Here is a 26,710-nt window from a genome sequence, read left to right as displayed (position 1 = left end):
GCGAGAACGGTGACACATCCTTATGAGAACAAACACCGGAAAGAGACCGCAAACCCTTACCATGCTGAATGACAGATGGACTGTCAACATCGATAGCGGGATGCTGTAAGTGAGCGTTCTCGGCGTTCAAAGGAATAATGCTGTCAATTCCTCGATCGTGCACTGTGAACAGCGGGACGCACAACGTAAATATGTTCCGTCCCTGGTTAAACGAGATAATGGAGAAAGAAATGGGACTAAACGCCAACTGAAAAAGAAATAATGAAAATAAACAGGGGACTGCATAACGTCCAGCAATAGGTCAGGGCTCGCAACGTGAAGACGTTTCAACCCTGATTACACGAGGTAGTGGAGAAAGAAATAGGACTAAACACCAACTGAAAAGAAAAAAAATAGTAAAGATAATGAAGATAGGCCAGGGACTGCATTAGCGTCCAACAAATAAGTAGACTGCATACCACAAACAAATTAGATTAATTAAACTAAAATTGTCAATAGCAGAAAGGATAAAAGAATAAACAGAAAGAACTGCTAAGAATGAAATACCCCAAGGGAGGCAGACTAAATGGCATAGCATCATCTAGTTAAGAAGAGCAAGGAAATGTCTTAGGGAACACAATGTAGCCACTCTTATTGACGATTGAGGCCTAAATCGTAGCTGTGGGTGTTATACATCCACCATTGTTCATGTTGTGCCAATCTAGAAGCTGTATTTTTAGAGTCGACACCTACTACTTTCTCGAGGACCCACCATTTCAAATCGTTGCAGCTATGGTTGTTTTCCCAAAAATGAGATACTAAAGGAGCTGTAAGAGTCTTAGTTCGTATTATAGATTTATGTTCTCCAATCCTCAACTTGATGGGTCTTGATGTTTTCCCGATATATGTCTTGAGGCATGGGCAAATTATGACATAAATTACATTTTTGGTACTACATCTAGTATGTTGCTTAAGCTGCCAGGTTTTGCCATTGATCGTAACAGATGTGCAAGCAGTGGTATATGCACATTGATTGCAGAAACCACATGGAAAATGGAAATGATGGCCTTGCCCCCCTCCCCATAGCCTTGTGAGAGTGTTCTGTTTAATGAGGGGCGATGCTCTGTCTGCTTTAATAAGCCCATTTTTCAAGTTTTCACCCTTTTTGAATGCATATAGTGGGCAATGCAAATTGGGATTATTTACTTGAGGGAGGTGCCAATGTTTCGCAATTATCTTTTTGATTTTTTGATGGTAAGTGTTGAAGGTCATGGCACATACTATCCGCTCCTTAGTGATATTATCCCGGTTCGGCTTGGCCAGTTGTTACGCTCACCTGGCTCCCACAGGGGCGTCGATCGGACCCGGACAGCTGCGACCTCCTCCAACTTGAAGCGTAGTGCAGATGATAGACTGGACTGGACCACCTAATCTCGCCTGCTTGACCCGTAGAAGTATTCTCCTGCAAGTGGAGAAAGGGATTTAGCCACCCGTGGATTTTTGTAATGGCACCCCACTGTTCTCCCCACTAATCACCACCGATATTCACTTTCAGTAAGCTCACCTTATGTTTGTAAATGATGAGCTCTCCATCCTGCGTGGAATGCAGGGGCGCGTAGATACCAGTTACTTCACTGGTTTGAAGGCGTTGGAAGAGTTCTGCATGAATATTGACTCCGAGGTTCCAGGCAAGAACCCGTAAGTATAAAGTTCAAAGAGTTCAATATGTCCGATGTTCACTCTTGTACCTTCCTTTCTTGTGTTGCAGTTGGGTCCAAGGGAAGATTGTCTTTTGGCAGCTGGTGGTGTTCAGGTAAGAGTCTGTATTACCCAACACTGTCCGGCAAAAGATGCGTGTGTTTAAATTGCTGGTTTCACTCTCCTTACAGGTGCGGCGTAAGAAGTTGCAGTTTGTTACGGAATAATGCCTCCGGTTGTTAATCAGGTAGGTCTATGGTGGAGAGGTTGTATTTGTTGGCTCTCTCGGCTCACCTTATGTTTCTTTTGTCCCCTAGATGGTGGAATTCGGCGGAGAAAATGATGGAGGCTGCGCCGGATCGAAAAATGCTGTGAGGACTGGTGAGTATGGCGCGGCGCTGCAGCTGGCGATGCGACGCGTGCAGAATAATGTCCTTTTCAAGTTCAAAGACGTGATGGATCCGGAATTCAGGTAAGGATTGAAATAATATCTGTTTTCTAACCTTTCCTTCTTCTTTCTTCTATTGCTAGGAGCTCTGGATTCGAGACGGGTGTGGCTGAAGACTGGATGCTGACTGCAGGCACGGTGAGCGTTACGCTGCTAGATGCAGAACAACGCGAAGCATGTGCTGCTGTTCGGGCGTGGTTCAAATAGCCTCCAAAGTAGTTCCAGATAAGAAGTCCCTAGAACCACACCCGAGTAAAAAATAGTCCCTGTAGTAAAATAGTCCCATCCAGGCCTCACGTTGGCTTGGATTAATTTGCAGCATGGTCTGCACGAGGTAAGTAAAGTCTATGAGCCTGGCGCCTATGGCCTATGGCGCCAGGACTGATTTCTATTATGAGCTTGGCGCCTAAGGCGCCAGGACTGAACCCAGACAGCCCCCAGCTGGGGCTGCTGAGGTTTTATTAAATATCTGGATGCCTGCTCCCGGGGCTGATGGGCTTGATCCGGATGCCCGGGGGTAGGCATCATGGCACCAGTAGTGTATCCTGCTGTTGGTATTTCGCCCTTTTACATGATTGTCTAAGTAAATGGGAGTGATAACCTCGTCCCTGCAGCCTATCTTGGATGATATCTGCCTGTGTCGTATAGTCTTCAGTCCTTGAACAATTACGCCTAGCTCTAAGAAACTGGCCAAAAGGAATGCTTTCCCGCAATGATTGAGGGTGGAACCTATCAAACCTCAGAAAAGTGTTACGGTCAGTTTCTTTGCGTTACAGGTCCACAATAATGTGGCCACCTCGATCTTTAATGAGAAGATCTAAAAATGGTGAAGATGAATTGCTGGCAGACATGGTGAATTCAAGATTTGTATTTAAAATATTCAACCATGTAAGAAACATAAGATTATCACTTTTAGGTTTGTCCCATACAATAATGATGTCGTCAATGTATCGCTTCTAAAGTCTAATGGCAGATCTAAAGGGGTTGGTATCTGTAAAAATAAACATATTTTCAAATTTCCACATGTAAAGCGTGGCGTAATTGGGGCCGAAAGTGGCGCTCATTGCCGTCCCCTTTACCTGTAGATAGTAGGTGGATTTGAAACGGAAATAATTCTTTGTTAAAGCTATTTCTAATAGTTCTATTTGCAATTCACTTGGAATTTGAGGGACCCCAGGTCTAAGATCAAGAAATTCTTTGATGACATTAAGAGATTCACATTGGGGTATATTGGAATAAAGAGATTCCACATCATGTGTTAATATAATATCTGTGTTCGAGTCAAAGGGTAGACCTTCTAGATGCATAATGGCATCCATAGCATCTGAAAGGTATGTGTCTGTAAATGTTGCCAAAGATTTAAGGAAAAAATCCCAAAATTGACCAATAGGTTCCAACACGGAGCTACAGAGAGACACAATGGGGCTACTGGGTGGGTTTAGTAGATTTTTATGAATTTTGGGTAAAATATATATGAGTGGAGTTCTGGTGCCTTTAGCCGTCAGAAATTGGAACTCTCTTCTCATTTATAGCCCCGTATCACGTGCACGTAGTGCAACTGACATCATTTCGTTCCTTATACTGTCTGTGGGGTCGCCTCTCAATTTGCAGTAGAATTCTGGATTAGTTTGAATGCAAGGACTGAATGTCAATATTGTACTTTAAGTTCACCATTCTTGTGTGGGAGGGTGTTTAAGTTCTGTTTATATACTGAAACTTGTAATGTCTTGTTTACTGATAATTTTCGTTCAATAAAAATGTGAATTCAAAAAAATAAGTGTTAACATATCGGCCAGTTCCGAAATACCAGGACACTTCCAAGCATTCCACTGTAGAAACTGAGACTGTGGATAAAGCAATTGCTGAATTTCTTTTACAGGTAAAAGAGGATGATCAGCAGAGAGGTATTGAAGAGTCACTGAGCAGAACGTATTGACTATGAAGAAGTCCTGCTCGAAATGGGGACAGTTGCAGACATTTGGGATCTTGCTATCGTTGGACAGTAAAATACAGTGTAGTAATTTGCAGATTTTTTAACAGGTTAATCCTCATATGGTCACCAGGTCGGATGGGCCTACTCCTTTTCTAAAGAAGATTTTATAAGAACCTATGCTCGTGGGTCCAATAATATTGAAATAGATACTTTGTTACAATATCATTCAGAGTTAAAACCATGAGATTATTCTGTTGATAAGGCGCATCTTTTTTCAATAAAAGTCAAAATAATTTTCGATTACTTTGGTTTACCGAACTAAGGAGTTTTATCTCTGCCTTCCATCCAAAGCTAACTTGATTAAGGAGGATTTGGGGTTGTTATGGCTTCTATTTTCCATAAGAAGCAGTAGGGGATGGTGAGAACGTGCAATGCGGCGATTCCAGCTGCGTATATAAAAGTATCAAGTCTACAAGAGAGTACACCACCGAGTTGGTGCTCAGACCATGTCCCCCACCAAAAACCCATGGGCTTGTCACTACCATTAGAGTTGATTCTGGGCTTTGGCACATTAGCACTAATGGGTATTGTTGTGATCTCTGTCTGAGGACTGTGCAGGTTACCGTTCCTTTAGATATTTTTTGTAAATGAGTCCACTTCACTACATTTAAATATTTAACCACTGCTGTTGAACTGGCCCCAACGTTTTTCTGTCCCGCACTTCACCTACTCAGATTGTTTCCGATCTCGCTCCACTGAATAGCCAGCTTTGGGTATCCGCTTATAAATCCCTGGAAACATTCTGTGAGGACTGGTGAGTATGGCGCGGCGCTGCAGCTGGCGATGCGACGCGTGCAGAATAATGTCCTTTTCAAGTTCAAAGACGTGATGGATCCGGAATTCAGGTAAGGATTGAAATAATATCTGTTTTCTAACCTTTCCTTCTTCTTTCTTCTATTGCTAGGAGCTCTGGATTCGAGACGGGTGTGGCTGAAGACTGGATGCTGACTGCAGGCACGGTGAGCGTTACGCTGCTAGATGCAGAACAACGCGAAGCATGTGCTGCTGTTCGGGCGTGGTTCAAATAGCCTCCAAAGTAGTTCCAGATAAGAAGTCCCTAGAACCACACCCGAGTAAAAAATAGTCCCTGTAGTAAAATAGTCCCATCCAGGCCTCACGTTGGCTTGGATTAATTTGCAGCATGGTCTGCACGAGGTAAGTAAAGTCTATGAGCCTGGCGCCTATGGCCTATGGCGCCAGGACTGATTTCTATTATGAGCTTGGCGCCTAAGGCGCCAGGACTGAACCCAGACAGCCCCCAGCTGGGGCTGCTGAGGTTTTATTAAATATCTGGATGCCTGCTCCCGGGGCTGATGGGCTTGATCCGGATGCCCGGGGGTAGGCATCATGGCACCAGTAGTGTATCCTGCTGTTGGTATTTCGCCCTTTTACATGATTGTCTAAGTAAATGGGAGTGATAACCTCGTCCCTGCAGCCTATCTTGGATGATATCTGCCTGTGTCGTATAGTCTTCAGTCCTTGAACAATTACGCCTAGCTCTAAGAAACTGGCCAAAAGGAATGCTTTCCCGCAATGATTGAGGGTGGAACCTATCAAACCTCAGAAAAGTGTTACGGTCAGTTTCTTTGCGTTACAGGTCCACAATAATGTGGCCACCTCGATCTTTAATGAGAAGATCTAAAAATGGTGAAGATGAATTGCTGGCAGACATGGTGAATTCAAGATTTGTATTTAAAATATTCAACCATGTAAGAAACATAAGATTATCACTTTTAGGTTTGTCCCATACAATAATGATGTCGTCAATGTATCGCTTCTAAAGTCTAATGGCAGATCTAAAGGGGTTGGTATCTGTAAAAATAAACATATTTTCAAATTTCCACATGTAAAGCGTGGCGTAATTGGGGCCGAAAGTGGCGCTCATTGCCGTCCCCTTTACCTGTAGATAGTAGGTGGATTTGAAACGGAAATAATTCTTTGTTAAAGCTATTTCTAATAGTTCTATTTGCAATTCACTTGGAATTTGAGGGACCCCAGGTCTAAGATCAAGAAATTCTTTGATGACATTAAGAGATTCACATTGGGGTATATTGGAATAAAGAGATTCCACATCATGTGTTAATATAATATCTGTGTTCGAGTCAAAGGGTAGACCTTCTAGATGCATAATGGCATCCATAGCATCTGAAAGGTATGTGTCTGTAAATGTTGCCAAAGATTTAAGGAAAAAATCCCAAAATTGACCAATAGGTTCCAACACGGAGCTACAGAGAGACACAATGGGGCTACTGGGTGGGTTTAGTAGATTTTTATGAATTTTGGGTAAAATATATATGAGTGGAGTTCTGGTGCCTTTAGCCGTCAGAAATTGGAACTCTCTTCTCATTTATAGCCCCGTATCACGTGCACGTAGTGCAACTGACATCATTTCGTTCCTTATACTGTCTGTGGGGTCGCCTCTCAATTTGCAGTAGAATTCTGGATTAGTTTGAATGCAAGGACTGAATGTCAATATTGTACTTTAAGTTCACCATTCTTGTGTGGGAGGGTGTTTAAGTTCTGTTTATATACTGAAACTTGTAATGTCTTGTTTACTGATAATTTTCGTTCAATAAAAATGTGAATTCAAAAAAATAAGTGTTAACATATCGGCCAGTTCCGAAATACCAGGACACTTCCAAGCATTCCACTGTAGAAACTGAGACTGTGGATAAAGCAATTGCTGAATTTCTTTTACAGGTAAAAGAGGATGATCAGCAGAGAGGTATTGAAGAGTCACTGAGCAGAACGTATTGACTATGAAGAAGTCCTGCTCGAAATGGGGACAGTTGCAGACATTTGGGATCTTGCTATCGTTGGACAGTAAAATACAGTGTAGTAATTTGCAGATTTTTTAACAGGTTAATCCTCATATGGTCACCAGGTCGGATGGGCCTACTCCTTTTCTAAAGAAGATTTTATAAGAACCTATGCTCGTGGGTCCAATAATATTGAAATAGATACTTTGTTACAATATCATTCAGAGTTAAAACCATGAGATTATTCTGTTGATAAGGCGCATCTTTTTTCAATAAAAGTCAAAATAATTTTCGATTACTTTGGTTTACCGAACTAAGGAGTTTTATCTCTGCCTTCCATCCAAAGCTAACTTGATTAAGGAGGATTTGGGGTTGTTATGGCTTCTATTTTCCATAAGAAGCAGTAGGGGATGGTGAGAACGTGCAATGCGGCGATTCCAGCTGCGTATATAAAAGTATCAAGTCTACAAGAGAGTACACCACCGAGTTGGTGCTCAGACCATGTCCCCCACCAAAAACCCATGGGCTTGTCACTACCATTAGAGTTGCTTCTGGGCTTTGGCACATTAGCACTAATGGGTATTGTTGTGATCTCTGTCTGAGGACTGTGCAGGTTACCGTTCCTTTAGATATTTTTTGTAAATGAGTCCACTTCACTACATTTAAATATTTAACCACTGCTGTTGAACTGGCCCCAACGTTTTTCTGTCCCGCACTTCACCTACTCAGATTGTTTCCGATCTCGCTCCACTGAATAGCCAGCTTTGGGTATCCGCTTATAAATCCCTGGAAACATTCTTTCTTTTGGCTGTCACCTTCATAACAATGGTCAGACAGACAAGATAACTGAGACATTGGAACAGTATATATTGTATCCTGTAAATGCTGATTAGAAGATTGGGTTACAAATGGCAGAGTTTGTAGGTAGCAATTATGAGCATGTGCGCACAACAATGTCTTCCTTTATCTTAATGTTGCATGAATCTATTGCACCCATGAGCTTTTCTTGCTGAAGTCTTTACCCAGCAGTTGATGCCCACTTGACTATGGTTGTCTTCATTTTCTGCCTTTTCTACAGCATATCGTCTTTTTACAGTGACTCAGAGTGTCAATCTTGTTCCTCTCTATGACAAATCAAATTCTGGGGCACCAGTGGGTCAGGGATGAATATTGGTTTCTAAACCATCAATCAGCTCCACACCTCTAGTACACCAGAAGGGATCTGAACAGATTCGAAACACAAGCAAATTATAAATCTCCTTGTCCAATTTTGGTAACGTGGATGGAAGGGCAGGCTTGTCTCAGAAAGGTTATGGATAGTTGGTTAGTTGCAACACAGCGAAAATACAATTATTAACCAATGATAAAAGGTACTGTCCAGATCAGGTTGTATAAATATATCAACTTTATTATTATCACAACAGACAGTTATTTCACACTACGGAAAACAACCCACCCTGCAAAGGAATGCAGAGGACAGACAGTTTCAAAGAGGGGAAAAGGGACGCATTCTGGATACTGACAGGAGGGTAGTCGGTATAGTAAATAATCAAAACATTTCAAGGATACTTGGCTTCGGCACAAAGGGAGCAATGGCTCTTAAAATTTCTCTAGGGGCCTTTGGAAAAGGACCATGGGGACAGAACCACAATGTACTTTGTGCTTGTAGGTGTTCTTGGTGCTCAACAAGGTTGACTTGGTTTCAGGGCACTCGGCAGCATCTGTGACAGAGTTCTAGATGACAGCTATGGGTTCAGGCGGCAAACAGTTTGTGGAACGAATTTGGATGGACAGCTGCAGGCTAGCCTACACAGCGGCTTTGGGTCAGGAATCGTTGTTTCAGTGCTGGTCGGTGGTTTTAAAGCACTGGTCGAGACGTCTCAGATGGCTTTCAGCGACTGCAGCGTAACAACAGTAAGCGTTGCAGTTGATTGCAGCTTGAGAGACTCGACTGGCTCAAAAATGTCCTTTAGGGCAGACATCGGTAGATGCTTATTGATGCACTTCTCCTAGCTTCTTCACTTGGATGATGTCGTCCTTTAAGGAGAATGGCCCAAAGCTGAAGAGTGTGTTGCAGGCAGCTGCATTGTCCTTGATTTCAGGTTCAGAGACCTTCTGGCACTTCCTACCTAGGAAGCTTGCTACAGAGCCTAGCAGGACACGCTGTGTGCTGGCTGGGTACCATTTCTGGAGCAGATGGAGGGTTCTCCAGATTCGGTATCTCCCTCTGTTCCTTGGGAGAATTTGGGAGGTATCTTGCTTCCCTCTTAGAGGTCCTGGCCTTCCTTCACTGGTGGAAAATGTAAGGCAGAGGTACCTTCAGCAGGTTTTACGCTCACCTGGTATCCATGGGAACGCCACTCAGCCCTGGTTGGATGATATGCGCCTTGAACCCTCTTCGCGATCCCGGGTGGTGCCTCCGATGGAAGTTGAGCCTGAAATACAGGAGAGCTGTGTTCAAGACTGGCCCTCTCTGGTAGGGTCTCTCCCCACCTCCCTTGGATTCAAACCTTCCCTTGGTCCTCTCCTCACCTTGTTTCTGTATAAGGCGTGCTCTCTGTCCTGCTCTCTTTGGCAGGGGTGCGTAGTCTCAAGTGGGCGTGGGCAACTGAGTTACTTCACTGGTGCGGGCCCTTTCAAGTGTCTTTAAGGTAGGTCTTGCTGCCTTGCAGTCTTTGTATTCAATACGGTTCGTGGTTAATGTCTTTTCTCTTCTCTTTAGGTGTGCAAGAGATTTGGCGTTTTTGTGCAGCCTGGGTTGAGCACCTGCTGGTAATAGATGGCGCAGAGTGTTGCGATGCTGTCCGGTAGGTAATGCACAATGCGTGGTTCTGCTTCGCCTTGTATATGCTAACCTGTGTCTTCCTCTTTCTTTTGCAGGCCACAATGTTCTTTTCTGGCGTGTGTGATGTTCCGGGACGATGCTGATCAAGAGGCGACTAACCAGGTGAGATTCTTGTGATGTCCGTTGTTTGTGTGAAGCCGTTTGTATGCGTTCACTAATGCTGTCCTTCTCTCTCTCCTTTTCAGGTTGCTTCATTCTGGAAAGCATGCGGTGCCCAGAAGATGTAGTTCGCTGGATCGACTGTCCACAGTAAGCAGAATCATGAGTTAATGACGGGCTGAAGACAGGATGGTGTTCACAGGTAAGATTCCTATAATGATGTTCTTTTTCCCCTCTGCAGGTTCGCTGTTCCAAGGGTTGCTGGTATCAAGGACACTGGAGACCGGACTGGACATGGTGAGCGTTACGCTGCAAACTGCAGAATAATGCGTGTTCTGCTGCTTGGTTGTGGTTTAGCCTTCCAGTAAAGTAGTCCAGGTAAAGTAGTCCCAGGCCACCACACCCAAAACACTATACCACATAGCTCAGTTCTTGGGAACTAGGCTATGTGAGTGCTTCCATGTTGACTGCAGGCCCAAAGAAAGTAGTCCCAAGTAAATATTCCCGATTTAAAGATGTTCTCCATAATGAATATGAGCCTGGTGCCAAAGGCGCCAGGGCTGACTCCAAGAGAATCTCGAATGAGTTTGTAAGGCCTCCAAGGCCATGATGGAACCCCGAAACCTGGCCCTCCCTGGCAGGTTGACTTACCAGTGGGGGTCTGGGATAAGGGTCATTACAACTAGGGTCCAATGATGAGTTCTTCTTGTTACTCATTGCAAAGTCTTCAGATGATCTCTCCAAAAGAGGGGCTCAGTCCTCTTTTAAAGCAAACTGGGCCACAGTGATTTGTGTAGGCTAAGCCTACCTTAATGAACCAATCCTGAGGTCCCCACCAACAATCGCCTGTATCTGTGAAGTCATAACCAGAGTGCTTTGCAACAGAAAAGGTAAGGGGTGATAACATGTACTACTAAGTCCCACCCATCTTCCTGTCTGTTGTGGATCGAAGTGTCTCTCTAGTTAGTTGAGCTCTCTGTGGCTCCTGATCAAAGCACAGGTCTCCCTTGAGGTTTGGGTGAGAACAGACTTTCTGTCTCCATAAATCACATTCTTCTTCCCTCTGAAAAGGAGTCCCCCTGCAGGGGTTGCCTACAGTAAACATACGTCCCAGGAAAGTAAAGGGGGGACAACATGTACTACTAAGTGCCACCCATCTTCCTGTCTGTTGTGGATCAAAGTGTCTCTCTCCGGTTAATTGAGCTCATTGTGGTTCCTCATTAAAAGTGGCAGATCTCCCTTGAAGCAGTGGTCTGACCAGACTTATGGTCGTCGCCAAACCACATACTCATAGCTTCCTGAATGGGGCGCCCCTGCGGAGATGATCACTGTAAACAGTTGTTCCAGACATGACATTTCACTACCCTTGAAACTAAGAGGCGGTAGTTGACTTCAGGTTGACACAGATGCATATCAAAAGGGTGTGCGGTATCCTGTCCTTTGTCAGTCCTGTGACCAGGCATCTCGCAGGCCTGCTGCAATTAACTTCATCAGTATGCGCTGTCATGAGCAGGGTGGGCAATGGAGAGGGCGGATCCATGGAGCCTTTGTCAATTAATGAGTATGGCCAATGCAGGAGGAAGGTTTTCCCTTCCCCCTTCTTGAGATGCTTTGATGTACCTGTGGCTGTCACATTCCAGCTGAACATGACAGAAGGGTTGTGCCTGTAGGTGTGTCCACCCTTAGTACATGTATAGGAAAATGCATAGGAAAATGTGTGCGGATTAGCCCCACACATTTTCCGAAGGTTGATCTCTCATTCAATTTCCTTACAAAATTTCAAAAAAGCCCAGGTGAGCGCACACTCCTTGTGCGGATGGTCGAATTCCTCACACGTACCTTCTGATTGGCGTCCCCCTGAAGGGATGACTACTGTAAACACGCAGTCCCATACATGACATTTCACTGTCAATCGATACTGAGGGCGGGAGCTGGCATCAGGTGGACACATTTGCATATGCAAGGTTGTTGGGGTTTCCTGTCTCCTTTGTTAGCCTCTGTAGCCAGGCCCCATGGGGGCCTGATTGAATTACTTTCTTATTAGTATGCAACTTGCTGCCACCAGCTACATGGCCCAACAAAAGGACAGGGTGGATCCATGGAGACTTTGTTAGTTAATTAGGCTGGCCCTGGCAGGGGGAGTGTTTGGCTCTCCTCCTGTCATATCCCAACTAAATATGATGGGGGGGGGAGACTGCGCCTGTAGGCTGTGTCCATCCAGACTACACAGGTCTATGCATATGTCATGCAGTGTGTGCGGATTAGCCCACACATTTTCCAGAGGTTGAGCCGTCATCTTTCAATTTCATTTAAAATTTCAAAAAAGCCCATGCGAATGCACACCCACCGTGTGGATGGTCGAATTCCTCACACTCTCTTTCTTCACTTGTCTAGGTGAATAATCCATTTGCAGGTGAAATCAGTTGAGTGTTAGTCCACTGTATGTCTTGTTCTCTCAAACCTGTGCTTCCTGTGCCAGTGGAAAGTAATATGAAATGTAAGGTTTCTGGGATTTACAATTCTTGGGTGACTGTGCTAGCTGCGGTATCTGGCTCATCAGAAGGCTTATCTAGTTAGTGATAATTCAGAAGATCCCGCTTCCTTTGTTCATTCTCCTGTATTGGTATGACATGTGGATCTACTAGTTTCGAATCTACTCAAGGGTGGAGAAAGTATACTGTTATGCTGTCACTACCACATTTGCATGAAGTGCTCTCTGGTTGACCTTTTTGCTCAGTCCGTGGTCGTGAGACCTTGTGTCACAGTCTCTGGCATGGAACCTTGCATGTTGGACGTTGCTGCCTGTCTTAGACTCTTAAGTTGGCAGGCAGGCCTTTGTTGACCAACTGGTCACCTTTTCCTTAGTAGCTTTGGGTGGTAACATGGTTCTTCTATGTCATGTTCTCTGTTCGTCCGTTCTCTCCCCTCCATTTCCTTGGTTCTGGTGAACTCATTGGATTTGTGGTTGGGTGCTGAGGAGCTTGCTTAGCAGAGAGTCCTTCTGACACCATCTAAAACATGAAAGTCCCTAATGACTTCGTAGAGCAATCTAAATGGAATGGTTGCTAACCACAGAGACCACCCGAGACAGTGTTCACCGCCAACACCAGTAACAGTTACAGACAAGACATCCACTGAGTGGACAGACAATTCAAAAATGTCCTGCTCTGACTTTGGAGTCCCTCCAAGTATTTTTCCTTTGTTCCCCCAGTCTGATCTAGGAAGACACCAGAGTCCACCCAAAATGGCTTCTCACTTGACATCTAGTCAAAACTGGATGTCAACTTTCTACAAAAAACCCAAACAGAGGACTCTTCTTTGACCCACACACCGCTCCAAGGAGGGTCCCCTTAGACTCGGGTTAATACAAATAGTGTCTCCACTTGAGAGAGCAACCAAAATGGAGCCATTATAGAGACCACACACCAAGGGTCCCCTCTGACCACAGTACGCGCACCACTTTTGGCCGTAGTAAAGACTGTCTACAAAAGGGTCTTCTTAGACTGAAGAGGCCTACTGGATGCATTCTCCTCTGTTCCTGAAAAGCAATGTAAATTCTATGGCTTTTAGTCCAATTTGTTTGTTAAGTGTGCTGTAAAATCCACCATTTAGTTGCTTTGGTCTCACTCATCAGGGTACAGCACTGAAGTGTTCTTTCACAAGTCCCTAGGGGAGTCTTGGGACCCCATGACATATAATGGCAGAAATGTAAAATGTTCATAATACATAAAAAATGCTGGATATGGACAAGTCCATCCCATTAAATAATCTTTGGTGGAAGGGGTGGACATTATTATTTCAGCACCAAGGCAGGACATTTGGTGAGATTTCTTTTGGGGTTTGGTGCGTAGGTAGGGTGCCTTTACATCTTGTGCTGGGGCAACTTCTGGTAAAACATTAACCCCTCATTGCTTTACAAATTCATCAGCTGCCACTGGGAACCATACATTTAATGACACAGCAAATAAAACTAGAAAGAATAAAAATCAGCCGCCACTGGAAACCAGATATTCAACGAAACAGCAAATAAAACTAGAAAAAATCGAAATCATCCACTCTAGAAAAGTTTTCATTGGGGCTTCGAGCGGTGTAGGCGTCCCCTTAAGGAAATCACACTGAATATATCCATTAAACCTTCTGATCCCACCCACTCCACCGAATTACTTATTTTTTCTGATCCTTGCTTCACAGCCACTTCTGACACCTGGAAGCAGCCAATGATAATTCAGTTTGCACAGCATGAATGACTTTTTGGTCTTGATATGATAGGTTATTTATAACGCGCTTAAGTTCGGACCCGAAGATCGAACCCGTGCTGCTCCGTTTCGTCTTGCTTCCAAGGTAAGCACGTTGCCCCTGAGCTATCCTCCTCTCTTCTGCTATAGATCACCAGTTATGCATTATTTTAGCCAAGAGTAACATGACAATGTCTGTAACCAAGTGCCAAGGACGAGCATGCTCGACCTTTTTGCATAGAGTTGCATACTAGCCTGGCACTTATAAAATGGAACGTTTTAGTGTGCAGAAACCCTGGTATAAAGTGTTTATAACGGAAAAAAAGAAGCTTTTTCAATGAAACCTAAATAACGAAACAAATGTGGAATTTATTTTTTTGTCAAAGTATATATGGGGAGTGGGGTAAGAGACTTAAAGGATGGGCTGAGCTTTTAGCGGGGGTAAAAAAGCTGTGGAAATGGGGGGGGGGGGTTGAGGGTGACACACCCACATTTAAAAAAGGAAAAACAATATGTAGTTCTTTTTTATTTCACTGAAAACGTTTTTGTTATTTGTGTTTTCGTTATAAAGACATGGAACCGCAGAACCCACCACAGAAGACTTAACTCTTTGCTAGGTCCCCATGCCCGGGCACTTCCCATTTTCAAGTGTAGGCACTCAACCTGAGGATGAAGCTTCTTTCAGCAGTTGCTTATCCTCGCTCATGAAGAAGTACTGCTTGCCCTGGCTGGAAAGGTATGAATTATGCAGCTACTCCTCACCGGTACCTGGAGTCATTCATAAAGTGAAGCCTTTCCGTCTTGCCTCCAGCTGTCGCTTTCCATTTTGCGTCGTTGGTTTCATTAACGCGGAGTGGTGCCAGCGTGGATTTCATGCATAAGTCATTTTCAATGCGTTGATATGAAGATTCTTTGCAGGCAATTTCATGGATAGCTCGTCGAAGTTGATTTTTAATGAAATGGAGGGAGTGGGGGAGGGCACTGTCCATCATATTAGTCGGCATCAAGAGCACTGAAATAATACAAAGTCATCACTGAGCCTTGTAGCTGGGATTGTATTAATGTATTGGGTGTGTAATTCTAGGACTGAAGGTTCTTAGTCAGCCCTCCAGTCTGCCGGAGGCATGGTGTAAGTCCAGGTAAGTGCTAAGCCATATACCCTACCTTGAGCCTGGGGTATAGCACTGGCTTGTGGCAAGATAACCCCTCAGAAAAGCCATGCAGGAGAATAGTGCCTGTTCTTCATTTCAAGCCTTCCGCAAGCAAGTCCACAAGGGCACAGGCACTTGAAAATCATAACAGAACGTAAAAAGGAGGCACGCATCTGCAGAAGAAAGCTGAAGATGGTAAGGAAGCAGGAACAGACTGAAGAGATGAAAGAGCCGGTACGCGGAAGGCAAACCTAGAAGCACAGAACCAGGAGACAATGCAAACAAGTCAAGCAATAGAGTCGGAAGTGGTCTCTCAGAACTCAAGCAGCATGTCGGAGGGTGAGCACGAGGACGAAGGAGAGCGGCAATGAGAGAACCATGATACATGGCGGAGCAGACGTGGAGCATGGCGGAGGAAAGCCGAGTAGAGCAGAGCCTGAGAAAGTGGCCAAAAGACCCAGAGTTATCACAAACCTGCATCCGAGATCGTTGGTATCAGTCCAAAGGGGAGCAAAGTCCAGTAGCTTTAGCAAAGATGGCCAAGTACAAACAAGAGTGATAGCAAGGTCATGCTTTCTGGCCCACATAGTCAACCACCCAGTGAGACACTGACCAAGTGCATACTGTACTAGAAATTGCCCTCAAGGAAAATGGTGGGCGGGTTTACTACCTTTCTTTCTGATGAACATTTGTTTGATCCACTACCAATGATTACACATGCACCCCCATTATCCATGTTCATCTTTAGGTATAATCCAACTCATCTGGAAAGCTGACCCTCCAATAGAAGCCAGGCATACAAAATAGTGAGTGGGTCCTCCAGGTCATTTCCCTCTCGGAACAAGCCCGCAGAGCCACAGAACACTCCAAACAACTCAAGAATGAACAGACTGGGCGAGAGGTTGGAGCAGAATCATGCTGGTCTGGTGGGGAAGAGGAGTTGCTGGAACGAGCTTCATTACCTGGGGGTTCTGCAAGACCAGAACTGCTGCAAAGAGGATGTTAGGGAGACTGCAGAGTAAAAGACCCGCAGCGAATGGAGGAAGTCGCATGGCGAGAGGAACACCGAACAAATCTGCGGACAGAAATCTTGTAAACTCTGAGAAGGAGTGGAAAGCTGATAAAAAGTCCTAGATGCCTGAAAATCCACCAGGGAAAGTGTGTCCGAGATCAAGCACCGAGAGGCAAGTGGCGAGTAGGTCAATGAAGACGGAAGGAAAGAAAAGCTTTGAGTGAAGAGGGGACGGTGAGGACTGGAGAAACAGAAAGACCAGAGAATGACATAGTGCGTAAGCCAGTAGGACCCATAGGCATAGCAGCGAAAGCTTGGGGCAAGGTAACACGAGAACAAGGTGCAGTACCCTTAGTAAAAGGACTTTGCTTTGGTCCAGTAAACTTGAGCTTATAGGGTGGTAATGATGCTTGATATTCCATTTAAGTGCATGGTTAACGGACTAAAACAAAGTCTGACTATACTACGGGGTGTGGGCAACACCTCAACCACCAGCTACCTCGTAGCTCTACGAAACTCGTAGCACCCAATAAACTCTCAAGTGTAGCGCAAGTCGAGTCAAGATCTAATGCCCAACCAACCCCTACTTCCAAACCCCTTAGAAAACTGGATTGGGAGTACCACCAACAGAGAAAGAGAGGGGGTGGGAGCGTGTGTCGATATATGCTGGCACATGTAGTCCAACACACAGCATGATCCTAAGAGACAGAATAAAGAAAAGACTAGTATGAATTACACACTAGGAAATGAAGTCCAGTTCCCCAGGCCAAGGCAAGTCTGCATTGAAAGAGAGAGATTACAGATGCATGCTGTGATCCATAGTGCAATGCCCATTGCCAACCTAAGAGAAAGCATAAAGAAAAGACTTGAATAGTCCAATTCCACAAGCCTTGTTCAGCTACATTTGAAATTGAGATTATGGATACATGCTAGACCACAACCAAAGACTGTGAACAGAGAAAGGGGAGAGAATTAAGGAGCAGAACATCTCAGGTCTGTTGCAACAGTCTAAGGTATGTTAGAAAATGAAGTCCAAAAGGTTATTCTGGCAATCAAGTGCAATGCATATTCAGAAACAAAGTCTAAATGAAATCTAAGAACCATTGTTAAACCAAAGTATAGTCCTCATTGGGAAGCAAAGTCTAAAAGCAAATGGAAGATCCACTTTCATACCACACTCATGTTGTCAGCAAATACCAAAGCAGGGTGGGAAACCAAATCTAAAAGAAGTCTGAAGAATGGCTGCAAGGATGAAGTGAAACGTGCGATGAAAGAGCAAGTGCATACAAAAGATTAGAAACTGCTGAAAGAATAGAACTGACTACCCATTTGTCTCGGGAGGATAGCTTAGAGGCAACGTGCTCCCCTTGGAAGCAAGGCGACACGGAACACAGGTTCAATCCCCGTGTCCACACTTAGAAACCTCTGGGAATTAAGCACGTTATATAAATAACCTATCATATTATATAAAGTAAGGAGACTGAAAGAGTCCGCACGAACATGAGAGTCTAGAAAGAGCTGAAATGACCAAGGGCATTCACAGTGATGTGTATACTTTGAAAGCCAAGCTGAAGGCATATCTAAGAGACCAGGGAATTTCAAAGACTGCGAATTTCTTTAAGAACTTAGGACAGGTTGAGGAGTGGATTTCCATATTTCGGATGGAGAATGAAAATTCAAAGAGACTTAGTGCTAGAAAGACTAAAAGTCTGGTGAGGAAAAAGGAGTCCACAGAAGTAAGTGATGTTGCAAGAGAGAGGGAGGTAGAGGTTCCCACTTGAATTCCAAACACAGACTAACGAACTGAAGAGGGACTCCACTTTATCTTCAATAAAATGTTTTGTAGTCTATATCTTGAGTTTGGGTTTTGATGGTGACATGGTAAGGCCGAGCAAGGACACATTTGGCACATTGTCGGGGCGTGTCAACAGTGGCTTCATTGTGCTTTTTTCAGGGAATGGGCTGGACTAAATACTTACAGAATCCAGGGTTCACTCTATACACTAGAAGCGCTTTCTGAAGTACACAGTGTCAGGAATGGATCAACACAAAGTGTGGCTCTGACACCTTGAGAGTTCAGCACAGCGTTAATAAAGTTCTTGACCTATTCATCTAAGTTCTTTCCCCTCCTTGGGTCACTATTCTACAAAGCAGAGCCCAACGATGTGGCCAAAAGAAGGTCCAAAACCTAGTCTTATCAAGTCCTTTAGCCTCCTGGCTATTCAAAGGTCTCCACACAAATGTCCCAATGATTGGCCAAGAAAAGAGTTCTCAAAAGCCAAATCAAATCTAAATGACATTCCTGGAATAATAAAGTACAATTGACAATTTCTCCTGTGAAAGGTCTTCAAATTCTACACTTCTGGTCGTTCAGGTATCTGAAGACATCTCCTAGGTCTCAGGTTCCTTGATGCAGGTTCCTTCTCTGAAGCTTTCCCTCAGACTCGGGTTGCTCAAATGTGCCCTTCATATTTCACAACACTCCCCAGGTCTCTCCCAACCAGATTTCACAAATGGTCTTTCCCAGGCCTTGGCTTTTAGGCATTTTCACAATAGGTCTCTCCCAGACCTTGTTTCTGTTGGTATTACCCAAGTTGACTGGGGCTGATTTGCCCGCGACCAATTTGGCTGAATTTTTTGCGGCTGTTTTGACAGCAAATATATGTGGGGGTGGGTTTGAGGTGAGAAATAATGTAGAGGGATATGTGGAGGCTGCGAGGTGTTTCCCCCCACATATATTTGCGTTCAAAACAGTTAAAAAAAAAAAAAGCCAAATCGGCCACGGGCAAATTGATACGAACAAATTGTATACATTAGTTTCTGTCAACTTTCACGAGAGGTCTATCCCATACATTGGGTGTACAACATTGACTTCAATGTGCAGTTCTCTTAACCCTCATCAACGGCTCTCTTTCCGGAAGTAAATATGTCACCTACCCGCCAAGGGCCTCAGTTCAGGAAGCACTTCCCCTCAGGCATTGTCCTTGGCACATGTCTAACGGCTAGGATCTCTGCTTTGCAGCAGCCTGGCCTCTTGTGGGAATAAGCGCTAGCGTAGCCCTCTTTAGAAGCTGCAGGTTGGGTTATATTGGCCAATTGTAAAAGGCCACAATAAAGAGCACAACTGTTATGTACTCCTTTATATTAAAAATTAAAAAAAAATACATATTGCTGTTCTATGAAGGTAACCAGGCATTGAAGTACCTCAAAATTACCAAACTTACACCCATGCAGGATTGATGCATGTTGAATCTGTCATTGGCAAGACACCTTTTGCTACAACATGGTTTGCTATATCTGGCAAGTGCATACAAGTAAATTAACTCCTCTGACTTTCTTCATGCTGTTTCGGGGGAAACAGGATAACTTTAGGTAATCCCACTCTGTCCTTCACTTACCGCCTCATGGGGAGCATTACTCTCGGCCAACGTGTACAGTAACTCCTATGCGATCAGCTCTTTTCTTGGTAAACGAAAGTCGGTCAACGAATGTCGCTAGTTTAGTGAACGGAGGATAGCACAGGGGCAACGCGCTGGTCTTGGAAGCAAGACCACGCAGAGCAACAGAGGCTCGAATCCCAGATCTGTGCTCAGGAACCGAACTCAGGTATGGTATTAGGCACGTTATAAAAAATAACAATTATGTAAATAAATAAAATAAGTATTCAGCAAACATGAAGCGCCCATTCAATAGTCAATGTATCATCAACAAGGAAGAGGCAAACCGACAGGCGACCAACTGGGGAAAATATCCAACCCCTAAGTATGGGCAATGCTGCAGGCACCAAGAGAGCCTGATAACCTGTGCCCCATGGCAGCCAGGCAGCGGAGAGGGGGAGCAGCAGCCCAACAAATGGGCCAGTGCTCTCCCTCTCCCCAACCAAGCTACAAAGGTGACGCGCAGTCGCCAAACCGGGAAACACAGCGGTGTTAATCAACACCTTGCCATCCTCCCACAGGGATGCAATGCACCAGGGCCCCCAAAGACAGGAAGTAGGCGGGGGAGCAAGCCTCAGGTACCAGAAGGTGCAATTTGTTGTCGGCCTCAGCCGGCCAGGGGGCTGGCACCACAGCTCCCCACCACACAGAATGACCCAAGGGACAGCCCCTGGGTACGCTATATAAGGAGCTGCTGCAGCAGAAAACAAACCAGCTTGTGGTCCCTGCACGGGGACCCAAACCAAAGAGTGCACTCAGTGTGTCTTTTTCCCAGAACCCTCCCACCCTAAGAAAAAGGACGAGAAGAAAGAGAAAGACAACAGGTCACTATACGGTAACTACACTGTCGTGGGACAAGAATGGCAGCATTGGGCCAGAGGGGGTAACCCCGATGCCCAAAAGTACAGCATATTATGGTTACTGTAATTATGATTATGTGTGTTATGACCATAACTGTGCAATAAAATCCCACTGCCTTTTATTGCCAACCGTTACCTAATGCCTCGCGTACTACCTGGGTGGGGGGGGCATGGGGCGTATTGTCACCCAGGTCATTTTACCATTCCTTAGGCACATGGGTCCACTGGTTTTGCATGTTAGGCTACTTGCATAACGCTTTCCACTGCAGAGATCCCAGGCAACAGGACCACTTCCAAGAGCATAGATTGCTTTACAATGTATGCGTGGGGATTGGGGCGCCTTTATAAAGTGCAAACCTAGCTGGAGGCAATGGAACACTGTACCAAGGGGACGCACCAGGGCTCGGAAGTGGGACGCACGGGCAGCTGAGGAGCGACGACGGCAGGGAGGTCATTGTGTTGGAACGTCCAGCATCAGGTTGTATCAGGTTATTTATGGTACCTCATGTGTGCAAGGCCTTTTCTTGATGGTGTGTCCATCATCTATTCACCTTCTTTGGAACCCGGGCAGGGCGAGCGAAGTCCGCCTCTCAACGACCTCTGTAACCACGGCAACTAAGCAGCCTCCTTTGTGGATGTTGTTGGCGCAGATTACATTATCTGTGTTGTTCTTTTATGAGAGACACTCTTAAGACATTTGTAAATAAATGGACTATGAATAGACTTTGAAATCCTTGTGACTGCAGCTGGGAGGGAGTGGTTGTGCAACTCTGAAATCAAAAGAAAAGTATTTCTCGGTACACCTCTTCCGTGCCCCTTTGCTAGGTTGTTGTAGAAGGAGTGTCAAACCATGTATAAATAGCCTGGGTTAACATGCTTCTTCTGGGCAACACTACAGCACGATGCCGGGTAACAAGCATTGGCAAAGCCAATAGGTTTGGATGGTCATATGTCACGTGCATCCTCAAATGCTCCAAGAAACGTTATGCCGTGACTAAAGGACAGCAATATATTGCACACCATTGTGAGCGATAAAAAGATGAAAGAACCCAATGCAAAACAGGCACACACTTCAAATAAAAAGTAGATAGAAAACACTGTTCTGTCAAGCCTTAGACGTCTGAGACTTTCACTGAGAGTAGAGGCAACTAACTTCGACTAAGGCACTCACAGAACCAGAGATGTTTTTTTAAGGGCGGGCAAAAGGGGCATTTGCCCTGAGCCTCCACCTTGAAGGGGGGCCCCAGAAGGCTGTCTGATCTAAAGAAGTAAGACTACATTCTTCACAGACTTAAATATCACAAGTCAGGATATTTTATGGTGTGCTGCTGAGGCTTTAAACCTATTGCCTGTCTGTTTTGACAAGTACATTCTGCCTTGATCAATTCATCTCTATTGCTTTCTGTGTTCACTGTGGTTTACAGAGTTTGTGGGTTCCTTACGGCACAACTCTTGTAGCATGCTTTCCTTTCTGTGGGAATTATGTTGATCATGTGAAATAGCCAAATTTGAAATGCATATTGATAAATTGCGTGCCACGATGGTTCAGAAGTTAGCTCAGTGTGTTAAACACTCATTGCAGAAATATGTGTTCAAATGCAAGTTTAAAATAGCACTTTCCAGCAAAACTGACTGAGCATTTCCTTTGTGTGAAGTTTATAGACCTGCCTGCTTATGTACTTGGTTTTGCATCACAATATTATCAGCATTGTTCCTGCATCAGATAGGGGTTGCTATAAAAACTAACATCTCATCTGTTTGGTGAAGATCTAGAAATTGGTTTATTCAGATGGGGTGCTGTAAAACTGAGAAGTCACATTCAATTATGAGCATAAACTATTAGTCCACAAGGTAAGTATCCAAATTCAAGACTGTGGAAACAAAGCGCTCATTCTTGCATCCTGGCAGCAGACGATACAGTGATCCTGGTCAAATCATCTAATATCTCTTACCAGGGGTGTTGCCAGGTCAGGGATAGGTCTGGGGCTACGCTAATGTTGAGACTGTCAGGACTGGGGGCTAGCTAGCCTTTCGGTTGTAGCTCCTGGGCTTCTATCAGGGGCTACAACCAAAAGACCCGGGGCTATAGCCCCCTCAGCCTGCCCCCTAGCAACGCACATGACTCTTACATTACTGTGCTGTCTTCTGTTAGGTTTGCCTTTTCCCATGCTGGTGGCATCATTTGGCCCATGACTTGATCTTTCTTCTTATGTGGGCCACTTGAGAGGAAGGGGTGGTAGACAGAAAAGATAGCACGCCAGATGCTGCAGGCCTCGGGCAAGCATATTTAAGGTCTGCTCATTTGACACAACCAACCGTTTGCTTTTTTGTAAAAGTCAAAGGTTTTTCTGCATGTTTATAAATGACAGTTTCACAAGCCAGTGTTTTTGAAGTATTTAAAGCTTTAAAATACAAACTCATGTTAAATCTGTTAAATCACATGGATTGTATGCTGGTACTTATATACTTCACTTGATGATTGAGAGAATTGAGCTAGAATCATTCCCATTTTGCGTAACATCCTTCTATACTATTTTGCTTTTAAAAATGGTCATGTTTGGTCATTTGAATTGTGTACTTTCCAAGTCAGTGTTATAAAATATATATAAATTGAGATTATTTTAGTTAATGGTAAGGACTGGAAACAAAAGTGTTCAAATGCAGAAGTTTCAGAGTTGGCACAAATCCCAGCTTCACCCTTTAACAAATGTGTGATCCTGGGCATATCATTTAATGTTGTATTGCTTAACCTCTCAAAATTGCCAGTCCGTTAACCTTTCCAAATTAGGGGCCCCTTCGTGCTTAAAATGGACCTGCACAGAACGTTTGCATTTGAGAAAATCACAATGCCAGCAATATACAAAAGGTGGGACTCATTGCACATCCGTAAAGCGAGTGTGTGCGCATTGTGCTGCCACCTACCAATGCAACCACACACAGAACCACCTGTTCAACATAAACTACAATCATGGCTTGCAAGGCAAAAAACCTCGGTGTCATCTTTGACTCCACACTCTCCTTCTCTCCTCATATATCTGACGTCTCTAAGAAGTCACACTACCAGCTGCACCTCCTTAGAGGTATTCTTCCCTTCCTCTCCTTCCCCCAGAAGCTCACTGTCTCCCGAGCCCTGGTTCTCTCGAAGCTGGACTACTGTAACAGTCTCTATCTTAATCTGCCTGCCTCCACTCTCCGCCCTCTGCAACTCATCCAGAACAGAACTGCGAGACTTGTCCTTGGCCTCAAGCCCAGGGACCGTATCTCTCCAGGACTCAAATCTCTACACTGGCTCCCAGTGGCTGCGAGGATTAAGTTCAAAACCCTCTGCATTGTCCACAAGGCCTTCTGGGGTCTGGGGCCTAAATACCTGCAACTCTCTCTTCCTAAATATCTTCCTTCCCGAGCCCTTCGCTCATCCGTCTCCAACTCCCTCAGGGTCAGCCGCTTCTCGAAGCAACGAGCTGGGGGTAGATCTCTCTCTGCGGCAGGAGCCTCCCTCTGGAACAGCCTTCCTGCCTCCCTGAAACTTGAGGAGAACCATCTCCGGTTCCGGAAGCACCTCAAAACCTTCCTCTTTGCTTCTGCTTTCTCTCTCCCTCTCCCCTGCTAATTCTTCACTAAATTCTGCACTGAATCTGAAACTTGGCCACTCTCACCGACCTCGGTCCTGGGCCCAGCCACTCTCCACTTGCACTGCCTCCCTGGCAACCCCTGCACTGCGGGACTGTTCTCTGTATCCCTAAAGCCCCCCCCCTTCCCAGCACTTGTCTGCACTTACCTTGCACTTGCCACCAGCTGGCCCTATTTATTTATTTATCTATTTATTTCTATTCTACTTACCTTGTACTGCACTTTTCCCTTCCCCCTACCCCTGCACTTGCGCGGTCTGAATGACACCTGGCCTAGTAGGATCGTTGTCTGTCCTCCCCCTGTTCCCCCCTCCCTGCCTCGTCGCGCCTTGAAACACTTGTGTACAGGCGCGTTACAAATGCCATATCATATCATGGCCGTTAACGTGGGTACACTACAGCTAGATTATAAGGGGAAAAGTGCATGGCCACACACGCCAAACCTTCTTTAAATAATGACTACGTTGTTTTTCTAGCTGCACTTAGAATAAAAAAAGCACTATCCTTTAGTTCTTGATCTGCAATCCCACTGCGTTAGAACAACAACAAAAAAATGTTGAAACTTGCCAGCTGCCCTGCTTCAGGACAGGGAAATACTAAGACTCACACCACTACCTTGAAGTCAAGTGTTCTATAACAAAAATATATATATATGCCTGTCACAAGGTTTTAGGAAATCTGCTTCCTCCTAATTCGACTTTCCAAACCCTCAGATGTGCAAGGGTGAGACTTGATCCATGTCGTTTAAAGGAGGGGCGATGTGGGGGAGGGGGTGTTAGGTTTGTATGCAGAAGTGCGTACTTAGTTAATCAGTGTCCTAATTGTTTGATCCGCAGTGTGATTGTGAAGAGCGAGCGCGCGCACCTCCTTCCCCCCACCGCCCCCTTTAATATACATAAGGTGAATACGTTTACTGTAAACAAAAACTTGAAATTCAAAAGTGACATTTAGTTTCCGGTTTAAGGCACCTGAACACGCGGCGTTGTGACTGCTGTGCCGACTTTGCCACGAGCGTCCTCTTGTTCAGCCAATGAGCACACTGATGGCTTCTCCGATGACATAATTTATGACACAGGACGCTGCCGACAACTCATTAAGCCAGAAAAGTCCGCCCCAATGACAGTGCTGGCAAAGCCAACCGTTTCTGCTTGCGTATAGGTATCAGGCATTTGCCAGCAACTGCTATTAGGTGCCCAGGTACTGACACCAATTTGACCCTGGTGCCATCAATGGGCAGTTCATGCCAATACAGACGTGCCTTTCCCATGCCTACGCAAAAGCCCAAACTGTTGGTATTGCCAATGCTTGTTTTAAGTGCTTTCAAGCAGGAAGGTAAACTGAATTTTAACAACGGGGGCAACGCCCCGTATCCGCTTTGTAACCCCTTTCCAAAGGATCCTCGTTACAACCAGCAATGGGCGCCTCTTAAGGTGCTAAGCGTCCGGGTATGTAAGGGGCTTAAAGAGTCAGTCCAATTAAAGGGTAATTGCCTCAGGGCATACAGGGAACAAGCCTGTCAAGAAGTAGAAATCATTCATATAGTAAAGGAACAGGACTAGTGAGTACAGTTACTGAGCAGTGCTGACACTTGTCCCAAAACTTGCAAGTTGTCCCATTGTTTTTTTTCTTTGCATGCTGGTACGTGAAGTTTTGCGATTCTAACAGCAGAACTACAAGTCCCAGGGCACATTTGCCGAGCTAGAGAATACTGGCATTCATGGATCGGAGCACCTGCAGTGGGTCGATGAGTTCGAGCGGAGAATACGAAACAATGGATTAAATGAAGTTGCACGCACCTGAGTCTTGGGGGGGTTCAGCTATCCGTGAAGTCCGACGCGCTGGCCAGTCGGCGGAGGACCGACCCGTGAGATCTCGCTACGTGGTGTCAGGATGGTCAACTGCCGAGGACGGCCGCCGCCCCCTGCACCTTAGGATGCTGGAGAGGGAGGACCCCCGCCATTCCCGCTGCGTGGCCCGGGCACTTTCCTTCTCCTGGAGGCGGCCGTGCCAACTTCCAGGCAAAGTTCAGCGAGGATGCGGCGGAGGAGGAGGGGTCAGCGGGACTTATGCCTTCTCCTGGCTAGGCTTGGCTGAGCGCCAGCCGGCCGGTGCCCAGGGCTTTGATCCCGGCCCGCCATTGTATGCCACCGACGGCTGCTCTCTCGCTTCTCGTGGAGTGGCAGGGATGCAGGTGGTGGTCGAGGGAACCTGTGTGCGCGCAGGAAAACGCGAGGCGGGCATCGCTATTTAGAGCACCGCAGTGAATTTCTCTCACACAGCCACCCGCTTTATTCCAGTCGTCCTAGAATTGGCAATACACCGGCGCTCCGTGGCACCCCAGAAGCGGCCCGCCACCACTTCTCTCAGTCTCCATGAATGTGCGAGCACCTCCGGCGTGGGCGCTGCCAGGTCAGGCCTGCACCGCTCATTACACTGCAGGAAAGTTCCCTGCCCTGGAGGACTTCGGGCAGCAGAGCGCCGAAGCCAACACTTTCCACGGGTACCATTCTCATGTCTGTGCTGTCCCCAACGGTGATGTTCCCAGTGTGCGGTAATACAGCTCCC

The 26,710-nt window shown here is 45.5% G+C and overlaps 1 protein-coding gene across 1 annotated transcript in view; it reads right to left on the bottom strand.

Annotated features, from left to right (window-relative positions):
• The window catches only part of STRA6 (signaling receptor and transporter of retinol STRA6), a 336,152-nt gene extending 310,013 nt beyond the window's left edge, over positions 1 to 26,139 (bottom strand). The window contains exon 1 of the mRNA XM_069624589.1: positions 25,942 to 26,139. The gene's annotated coding sequence lies outside the window, so the exon portion shown is untranslated. The remainder of the gene's footprint in view (positions 1 to 25,941) is intronic.
• Between the last annotated feature and the right edge of the window lie 571 nt (positions 26,140 to 26,710).

Source organism: Ambystoma mexicanum, chromosome 11, assembly GCF_040938575.1.
Source record: "Ambystoma mexicanum isolate Mex_15411 chromosome 11, UKY_AmexF1_1, whole genome shotgun sequence".
NCBI lineage: Eukaryota > Metazoa > Chordata > Amphibia > Caudata > Ambystomatidae > Ambystoma > Ambystoma mexicanum.
Note: the sequence above shows the minus strand (reverse complement) of the source record. Positions and strands in the feature narration are given on the sequence as shown.